At 38.8% G+C, this 10,032-nt stretch overlaps 1 protein-coding gene across 8 annotated transcripts in view; it reads left to right on the top strand.

Moving 5' to 3' along the window:
• Positions 1–10,032, top strand: part of LOC128630129 (uncharacterized) — a 105,271-nt gene that overhangs the window by 90,507 nt on the left and 4,732 nt on the right. For 4 of the 8 annotated variants that reach the window (XR_008394410.1, XM_053678713.1, XM_053678711.1 and 1 more), the window contains exons 2-3: positions 3,610–3,672; positions 8,648–9,974. The exons of 1 other annotated variant lie outside the window; for it this stretch is intronic. The gene's annotated coding sequence lies outside the window, so the exon portion shown is untranslated. Of the gene's footprint in view, positions 1–849; positions 1,730–3,609; positions 3,673–7,394; positions 9,975–10,032 lie in introns of those variants that run through there. 3 more of the 8 variants (XM_053678714.1, XM_053678712.1, XM_053678715.1) reach the window with 3 other exon arrangements.

Here is a 10,032-nt window from a genome sequence, read left to right as displayed (position 1 = left end):
GAGCTGTGGTTTTTCTGGATAATAATTTACATGATTTACCGGAGATGATAACGGCATCGTTTTCAAAAACTTGCCCTTTGAAACCCGTTTTCCAAAGTTTTCAGACCTCGAAACGCCGTCGTCATGGAAACGAACAGCCAAACCGCATCAGAAGTTTTCGGTTTTTATTTGAAAACGTTGTGGTGTAAACGGCCCCTTAACAACTACAGCAAAATGCTGCTTTTATTGCTGAAGCCTTTCTGTAAACAAATAGAAATGAAATAGAATTTTTATGATTCACACTCCATTACACTCCATTCTTCTTCTCAAACACAACTCCATTTTTGAAAATAATCAAGATTTTTTTTTGTTAAAAAATCTATTTCATGATGCAGCTTATTATTAGAGCTGCAACTAACGATTATTTTCACAATCGATTATTTTTTTTCGATTAATCTGATGGGGGCGGGGCAAACTTTCAGTGCCTTTTTTTGTTTATTTAAAATAAAATCCACAAACTGAGTGTTACAAATATAAATTCAGACTAAAACTTTACACAGATGTTTGTCCAAAACAGAAAAGAACCCAATACACACACACACACACACACATATATACACACACATTCATATACATATACATATATACACACACATATATACATATATATACATATATATATATACATACACACACACATATATAAATATATATATATATATATATATATATATATATATATATATATATATATATATATATATATATATATATATATATATATATATATAAAATTAATTTAGGACTGTAGTTTAATTCGGTGCTTTTTGTGCATCCATAAAAAAAATAATGCATAAGTACTTATATAATATAAATGTAAACTAACTAAATAAGATAAATATATATAAACATTTATAAATAGAGTTAGATAGATAGCATTATTATTTTTTATGGATGCACAAAAAGCACAGATTTAAACTCCAGTCCTAAATGAATAATAAAATCTCACTTTCACTGCACCTTGTGGTTTCTGTTCCTCGGTGTCTTTAGACATGATTTTACTTTTGATCATAATGTTTGAATTAGACATTACAGATCTTACTCGCGCTACACTCTGTATCAGCGCGTCTACACCGCGCGTGACCAGCAACGCAGTCTCGTTATTAACACTTTATTTTCAGTGCTTTTTGAACTGTCTCTCAGCCCTAAATAGTTCCGCGGTATTTGTGTGGAATTGGGATGAACGTCTAGTTAAAGGGTTGATGTCTCGCTGGCGCAGTGATTTGTTCTTTAGGAGTGTTTTTCTCTTGAACAGCGCTCCGTGTGGAGACTTGAGGTAGTTCTGTAGTCACAGGTGCACAAATCAGTCACACAGCTCCAGCTCCACCTGCGCCTCTCGCAGGGAAACGGTTTCTGTGCACTGGCTCCGTCCCAAATCACCTTGTATGGAACCTCTATCTCTAGTGCACTAGGTGCGGTAGAGACTCCATTCGTTCAGACCGTGTGTAGTGTACCTAGATACGCAGTCGTGCAGGATTTGGGCACAGGCCACGCTAATGAAACATCATCCATTTCAAGTCAAGTTGCTATTGTTAAACATTTCACTAAAACCTGTATGGAAACGTTGCTGTTCAGTTGTTCTATAAGTGCAATTTCAACCAAATACTGTGGAGTGTAAAAGTTTGTACCCCCTTTTGGTTTCTTTTGGACGGAAGGGTGTTAAATGTCCTAAACACTACAAAATTTGACTGTAAGTAGAAGTTAATTTTATTATCAGACTCAGATATCCATGTTAATATTTTTAATACTGATCATTAGTGTTAAATGACGATGATTTTGTGGTCAATAAAGCATTTTTGTGTTGATTTTGATGTATGTTTTGGATCACTGTCCTGCTGGAAGATCCAACCACGGCACATTTTAATCTTTCTGGCAGAGGCAGTCAGGTTTTTATTTAATATCTGTTGATTTTTGGTAGAGTCCATGATGCCATGTATCCTAACGAAATGTCCAGGTCCTCTGGCAGAAAAACATTCCCAAAACATTAAAGATCCACCATCATATTTAACCGTGGGCATGAGGTACTTTTCCATATGGCTACCTCTCTGTGTGCTTCAAAACCACCTCTGTGTTTATTACCAAAAAGCTCTATTTTGGTTTCATCTGACCATAGAACCCGATCCCATTTGAAGTTCCAGTAGTGTCGGCAAACTGAAGACACCTGAGTGTGTTTTTGGATGAGAGTAGAGGCTTTTTTCTTGAAACCTTTCCAAACAGCTTGTGTTGATGTAGGTGACTTCAGATTGTAGTTTTGGAGACTTTCTGGAAGATGCATGGTAGGGTGCTGTGCTTGTGTTTGATTCCATTTCTTTCGATAAACTCTTGGAATTCAGCACTGGTAAAAAACAAAGAAACTGCTATGGTCTGACATCACTACTTCTGGTATCCTGTTTTGGCTAAAGGTTTGTCTTAAGCACTGAATGGTAACTGTGGATGTAGATTAACAGATAAGCCTCTGTCCATTTTGAGAATGCCTCTACCACGATCAAGAACATTCTACCCATCCACGGTGCACCGTAATCAATGTGAATCCTTCTCCATGGCTGCTCTGGTAACTCTCACGCATGCAGTGGCGCGTTTGCCAGAGCGTTTCTGTTTTCCTGACAGACTGCACACGATTTGACCAATGCTTCCACCTCTGCATCCAAGTGTGGCAACCACATATAGCTACGCACCAGGCCTTTCATCCTGGTAATTCCCGGATGGGTTTCGTGTAGATGTCTTAGAAGAGCCGCACGCCGCGGATGTGGAACCACTACGTGAGTCCCCCTTAAAACAAAGCATCCCTGTATGCAGAGTTCATCCTATTTCCTTACATATTCGGGATGTCACGATACCAAAAATCTAGTCGTTGGTACCGATACCACCAAAAGTACACGATGCTCAGTACCATGGTGTGGTTTTTATTTTTTTTTTAAAAAGAATTTTAAAAAATGATAAAATTAAAAACTCCTGGAGGACATCCTCCTCTGGCTGATACTGGCAGAGAGAAAGAGAGAGAGGGATATTTTAGTTCAAACACTGTCTGACCATGACTAATAAGTGCTAAGGTGCACTCCTAAACGCGCACACCCCCCCTTATACTCTGAATGCAAGCATTAGTTTAAATTCACTGATACGGTGTCAGGATAAAAAGATTTATTAAAAGCATGAACATGTGAATAATTATTAGTGACATGAGGCTACATTTAGCTGACAGGACACGGGCTGAATGGAGATGCATGGTGGTCCATTAGGAGGTAGTTTATAACATTGCAATGCGTTAGCGTTTAACAAATAACTGGATATCGCAAACATTACATGGAGCATAATGTTAGCTGATTTCACGGCTACAATGCCAGCTGTCTCAAACATAATATAGGACCTGTCTTTCGACTGTAATCCTATGGCATTAATTTTGTGACCTAAAAATATCTCTACTTCTCCCAAGGACTCGCACTTGCTCCTTCTTTGCCTCAGTCCACTCTTTTCTATCCTACTTAGTACCTCATCCAAGTTCTGCAGATGTTCATTAGCCCCTGAGACTAGAATGCAATCCAGATAAACTGTGACGCGTGTGATGTCTTGCAGAATCCCTTCTATTGTGTGCTGGAAGATCGCTGGACTTGAAGCAACTCCAAATGGTGGCCTGTTGTAAGTACATAATCCCTTGAGCATGTTGATTGTAACGTACTTATTGGAATTTTTGTACAGTATTATCTTCTGATGCGCATGGGTCATGTCCAGTTGGGAAATTCTTTCCTCCTGCCGACTGAGCAAATAAATCTTCTACCTTGGGAATTGGATACTGCTCCACACTAGAGCTGGATTTACTGCGAATTTATAATCCCTACAAATTGGGGTAGAACCATCAGTTTTCTGACTGGAACAATGGGAGCTGCCCACTCTGCAAACTGCATTGGTTCAATGATCTTGTCTTCCACCAGCCTCTGGAGTTCTCTCTCCAGCAGTGGACCCAACTCTTCTTTGAACACCTCGGACTGTCTCTCCAATACGTTAGCCAATTTATGACCTGGTACATTTGCTACTGTATTTACCAGCTGAGGCAACAAATGATTTCCGTAGCCCCAAAGCCCCCCCCCCCACACACACACACACATATCTTTGAATGTTGAATCTTTGATGTTTGAATGTTGATCTTTACTGATGATCACTCCATAGCCTGCGTTAACTTCAAATACCACCTCCATGCTATTCACTTCAGTGGTTTGTGTGATAGGAGCAGCCCTAGGTAAGTCAAACTAAACAGAACCCTTACCTTCACTACAGTGAGAGAGAGGCCTTTAGTTGCATAGATGTTACCCTGGCTCCTTTATGACCTCACAGACTACTACTTGTCTTGCTCTTGGAGTGATCTTTGTTGGTTGATATGTTCTGGGGAGGGTAATGATGGTCTTGAATTTCCTCCATTTGTGCACAATCTGTCTGTGATCAAATATTATCATTTTGTCTCGTTTGTTTAACTGGATCTCTTGGTCTACTTTTAGGACTTGTGTAAAAATCTGATGTTTTGGGTCATCTTTATTCATATATATATATATATATATAATTCTGAAGGGTTCATAAACCTTCAAGCACCACTGAATATATCTTGGCCTCACTTATTGTTCTGAATGAGTAAGAGAATTTGGCTTATGCATTACCTATGTGAAACAGGAAGTAATGGTTGAACAATGTCCTGTTCCTAGTTTCCCAAGTGTACAAAAAAGTAAAATATCAAGAGGAATATACTTCAAATACATTTCTCATGGATTCATAGGGGTGCCAATGATTGTTGTACACTCATTTAACAAATATTTTTTTATAAACTTGTGGTGTTTGCAATTGTTTATCCATGAGAGCAGAGTATTTTTGTGAATTTTTTTTGAACAAAAGGTTTTCTTCTTTGCTCATATTTACCAAGGGTGCCAATATTAGTGGAGGACACTGTACATGTCACTCTCAAGTGGAAACCTCATATGACACACTGTTACTTTTCAGGATATAAAAACCTGTCAACACTGTTACAGTTGGTATTGTGGCTGTATATAAGGTCAAACACATCATCATATTAACATTTTACCAAAATGAAGCTCGTTTAACTGCATGTTTATTCCTTACATTCAATTCAATTCAATTCAGTTTTATTTGTATAGCGCTTTTTACAATAGACATTGTCTCAAAGCAGCTTTACAGAAATATCAACACGGTATACAGATATTAAAGGTGTGAATTTATCCCAACTGAGCAAGCCACTGAGTGGCGACGGTGGCAAGGAAAAACTCCCTAAGATGTTTTAAGAGGAAGAAACCTTGAGAGGAACCCGACTCAGAAGGGAACCCATCCTCATCTGGGTAACAACAGATAGTGTGAAAAAGTTCATTATGGATTTATATGAAGTCTGTATGGCGTTAGGAGCAGCCGTAGTCCCAGCAGTCTGGAATTAAAGAAGATTTGAGCTCCATCCAGAGGCAGAAAGGATCTGGATCTCTAGTATCTCCATAAATTCGTGTGGGGCTCGGCGAAAGGAGAGAGGGAGAAAGTAGAACAGAATCTAGTCAGGGTAGGCTTGAGTAAACAAATACGTTTTAAGCTTAGACTTAAACACTGAGACTGTGTCTGAGTCCCGAACACTAATAGGAAGACTGTTCCATAACTGTGGGGCCCTATAAGAGAAAGCTCTTCCCCCTGCTGTAGCCTTCACTATTCGAGGTACCGTCAGATAGCCTGCATCTTTTGATCAAAGTAGGCGTGGCGGATCATATAAAACCAAAAGGTCGCTTAGATATTGTGGCGTGAGACCATTTAGTGCTTTATAGGTTAATAAGAGTATTTTATAATTAATGCGAGATTTTACTGGGAGCCAATGCAGTATTGATAATATCGGTGTGATATGGTCGTATCTTCTAGTTCTAGTTAGGACTCTAGCAGCTGCATTCTGGACTAATTGGAGCTTATTTATATTCCTACTGGAACATCCAGACAGTAAGGCATTACAGTAATCTAATCTAGAGGTGACGAATGCATGAACTAGTATTTCCGCATCATGTAGTGACAATATGTTTCTTATTTTAGAAATATTTCTGAGATGAAAGAAGGCTATCCTAGTAATATTATCTACATGAGCATCAAATGATAGGCTGGAGTCAATAATCACTCCAAGGTCTTTAACTGCTGCACATGATGAAACAGAAAGACCATCCAGAGTAACCATGTGATCAGAAAGGATACTTCTAGCTACACGTGGGCCTAATAAAAGTATTTCTGTTTTATCAGAATTAAGCAGAAGGAAGTTAATTAACATCCAATGTCTAATGTCCTTTACACAATCCTCAACTTTACTAAGCTTCTGTCTGTCCTCTGGCTTCGCTGAAACATACAGCTGTGTATCATCAGCATAACAGTGGAAGATCATTCCATGTTTACGAATAATTTGACCTAGGGGTAGCATATATAAAGTAAAGAGCAGTGGGCCTAAAACAGAACCCTGTGGAACTCCAAAAGTAACCTCAGTACACATGGAGAATTCACCATTTACATCTACGAACTGATAACGATCGGTCAGATAAGACCTGAGACAGGAGAGGACTGTTCCCTTAATAACAACAACATTTTCTAATCTATCAAGGAGAATAGTGTGATCTATAGTATCAAAAGCTGCACTAAGGTCGAGTAACACAAGCAGCGAGACACAACCCTGATCAGAGGTCAGTAGAAGGTCATTTACTACTTTAACTAACGCTGTCTCTGTGCTATGATGAGGTCTAAATCCTGACTGATACATTTCATGAATGTTATTCCTATCTAAGTACGAGCATAACTGCTTTGCTACAACCTTTTCTAAAATCTTAGAGATGAAGGGGAGATTTGATATTGGTCTATAGCTGGACAATTGAGACGGGTCAAGATCAGGTTTTTTAATCAAGGGTTTAATAACTGCTAATTTAAGTGATTTAGGTACATAGCCAGTGCTTAGGGAAGAACTGATTATATTTAAAAGTGGCTCAATTACTACTGGACCAATCTGTTTAAACAAACATGTAGGTACGGGATCTAGAATGCAAGTTGATGAATTTGCTGAAGAGATTAATGTAGCTAGTTCGGTCTCTCTAAGCGGAGCAAAACACTCTAAACATTGATCTGATATTGCTACACTGTCATGTAATGGGTTTGTTACAGTACTGTCCAGTTTTAATTTAATGGCCTGTATTTCACGTCTAATATTTTCAACCTTATCATTGAAAAATTTCATGAAATCTTCACTGCTATGTAATGATTGAGTGTTTCTCTCTGTAGTGGTTTTATTCCTAGTTAATTTTGCTACTGTGTTGAAAAGGAATCTAGAATTGTTTTTGTTGTCTCCTATTAAGGTGGAGAAATAGATTTTTCTAGCATGGCCAAGAGATTTGGCAGCACTCATACATCTATTTCCAAAGACAACCTCTGGATATGACGCTGAGCACGTGCAATCAACTTCTTCTTTGATGGACCATGGCGAGGCCTGTTCTGAGTGGAACCTGTCCTGTTAAACTGCTTATGGTCTTGGCCACCGTGCTGCAGCTCAGTGTCAGGGTCTTGGAAATCTTCTTATAGCCTAGGCCATCTTTATGTAGAGCAACAATTCTTTTTTTCACATCCTCAGAGAGTTCTTTGCCATGAGGTGCCATGTTGAACTTCCAGTGACCAGTATGAGGGAGTGTGAGAGCGATGACACCAAATTTAACACACCTGCTCCCCATTCACACCTGAGACCTTGTAACACTAACAAGTCACATGACACCGGGGAGGGAAAATGGCTAATTGGACCCGATTTGGACATTTTTACTTGGGGATGTACTCACTTTTGTTGTCAGCGGTTTAGACATTAATGTCTGTGTGTTGAGTTATTTTGAGGGGACGGCAAATTTACACTGTTACACAAGCTGTACACTCACTACTTTACACTGTAGCAAAGTGTCATTTCTTCAGTGTTGTCACATGAAAAGATATCATCAAATATTTACAAAAATGTGAGGGGTGTACTCACTTTTTTGCGAAATACTGTACATCTTTTTATTTACTTTAATATTTATTCATAGTGTGTGTGTGTTTTATTTATATATATATTTTATAATATATATAAAATTAGTGTATATATGTTTATTTCATTAGAAAAAGTGCAGTACATTTTCATGGTACGGTCAGTACTGTTTATTTTTGTAATAAAGTGAACTTAATTTTTCCACTGAGTGTTATATTTTCATTCAGTAGTAATCGGTTATTAGTAGGTGCTACCCGACTTGGTTATCAGCATCTGTAAGATCCACTGTCGGTCAGCCTTTAAAATAGATTAATGTGTATGACATGATCTTCTTTAATTAATAAAGAAATGCGCTTGTTGACAACTTGCTGTGGTATAAGGGGAATAAAACACTTCAGAATGTGCAGTTCTACCTTAGGGTGGTAACGGTCACTCCACTTCATTGGATCGTTGACTGTTTTCCTATAACCACATGTTTATTCCTTACATAAATTAAACACAAAGCATGTAGGGGTTCTACATGCATGTAGTATTTGTACAATCAATAACCTATTAGAGTAATACATTGTGGTGTATATAAACTGAACTTTGTGTTTGATGTGTCTGCAGTGTCCAAAGCCCGTGGTGGTGGCAGTGCATGGCGTGTGTGGGGGAGCAGGTCTGTTGGGAGTGTTAAGTACCATCTCATACACTCAGCAAACAATATGGATGGAACTTTCCAGAGTTGTGGTGTCACTTTTCCTGCAAAGCTTTAATCATCAGAGAGTTATCTTTTACTGGGGCTTTTAGCTGCAGGAGACTGAATTACTAACAGTTTTTTTGTGGATCTGATTTCTTCTTTCGCAGGAGTGGATCTAATCACAGCCTGTGATATTCGTCTGTGCACACAGGATGCCTGGTTTCAGGTGAAGGTATGAGGAACATTAACTTGCCATACATTGCTTGCTTACATGTTTACACCAAGATCTGTAAACAAGTTATTTTTATCCATATGATCATATATCGAGATAGTAAGTGATGAGAAGATAAGAATGGGCTGATTGTTCTGACTTGAACAAGCCCCTATGAAAGAGTTGACCACAAGGGGGCACACTCTGAACAATTATTACATTTGCAGTTTGTTGAAGATTAAATAAACCACAGTGAGCATCAGATGTCCGGTTTTAATACAAAGTGGACTATTTTATGATATTACCATCTTGTCATTTATCAAAGAAGAACTCCAAAACCTGAAATTTGTTCATTTTTAGACCGAAAAATTCTGCAGTGTAGCTCTTCTAGTGGGCTTTCCCACTGGAAGTTTAGTCCAACACAGAGCAGTTTGCATGAAAAGTTGGTAATGTGTCCGTCGTAATGTGGACTGGGAAGTGCGCTGTGGTACCGAACCCGAGACTACCTGTAGAAGGTGGTCCGAGTTCGGTTACACTGGAACTGTGAATGCGAATTGTCCCATGAATGTGAACGTAACTTATATCCGGGTCCGCACTTGTTCAGGAAGTAGAGTAACCTGTGCTGAAGGCCTGTTGTGGTGATGACGTGTCATGACACGTTTTGGCCCAAATCTGCAGTAACTTTGAAAAAGTGGAAGCTCCTCTGAATATTGTGGAGTTTCTTGATTTTGTGTTAATTTCTATGATCACAAAAAGGTGAAATTCTGGACTGACACATGGAAGATATGGAATGATAACAGAAGAATGTGACTTTGGGTTGTACCGTGTATTTTTTTCATGTAGCTTTATTATTTAGTATAAATGAAGGAAAGTGTGTGTTCTGTTCTTCATCTCTGCAGTCGTGTGTTCCCTGATAGTCAATGATTGCTGGAGCTCTGGAAATAGCAGGTGAGATTGCAGGCCGGAGTCGCGTCGCTGTCCAAGGAACCAAAATCAACCACCTCTACTCCTGAGACCACAGTGTAACTGAGAGCCTAGACTACATGGTAAGAACCTGCTTAAGACATGAATAGCATTTTTAGCCTCAAGGTAGACCCATGCACA

The sequence above is a fragment of the Ictalurus punctatus genome, unplaced genomic scaffold (assembly GCF_001660625.3).
Source record: "Ictalurus punctatus breed USDA103 unplaced genomic scaffold, Coco_2.0 Super-Scaffold_100046, whole genome shotgun sequence".
Taxonomy (NCBI): Eukaryota; Metazoa; Chordata; class Actinopteri; order Siluriformes; family Ictaluridae; genus Ictalurus; species Ictalurus punctatus.
This window is presented reverse-complemented; position numbering and strand designations above follow the sequence as displayed.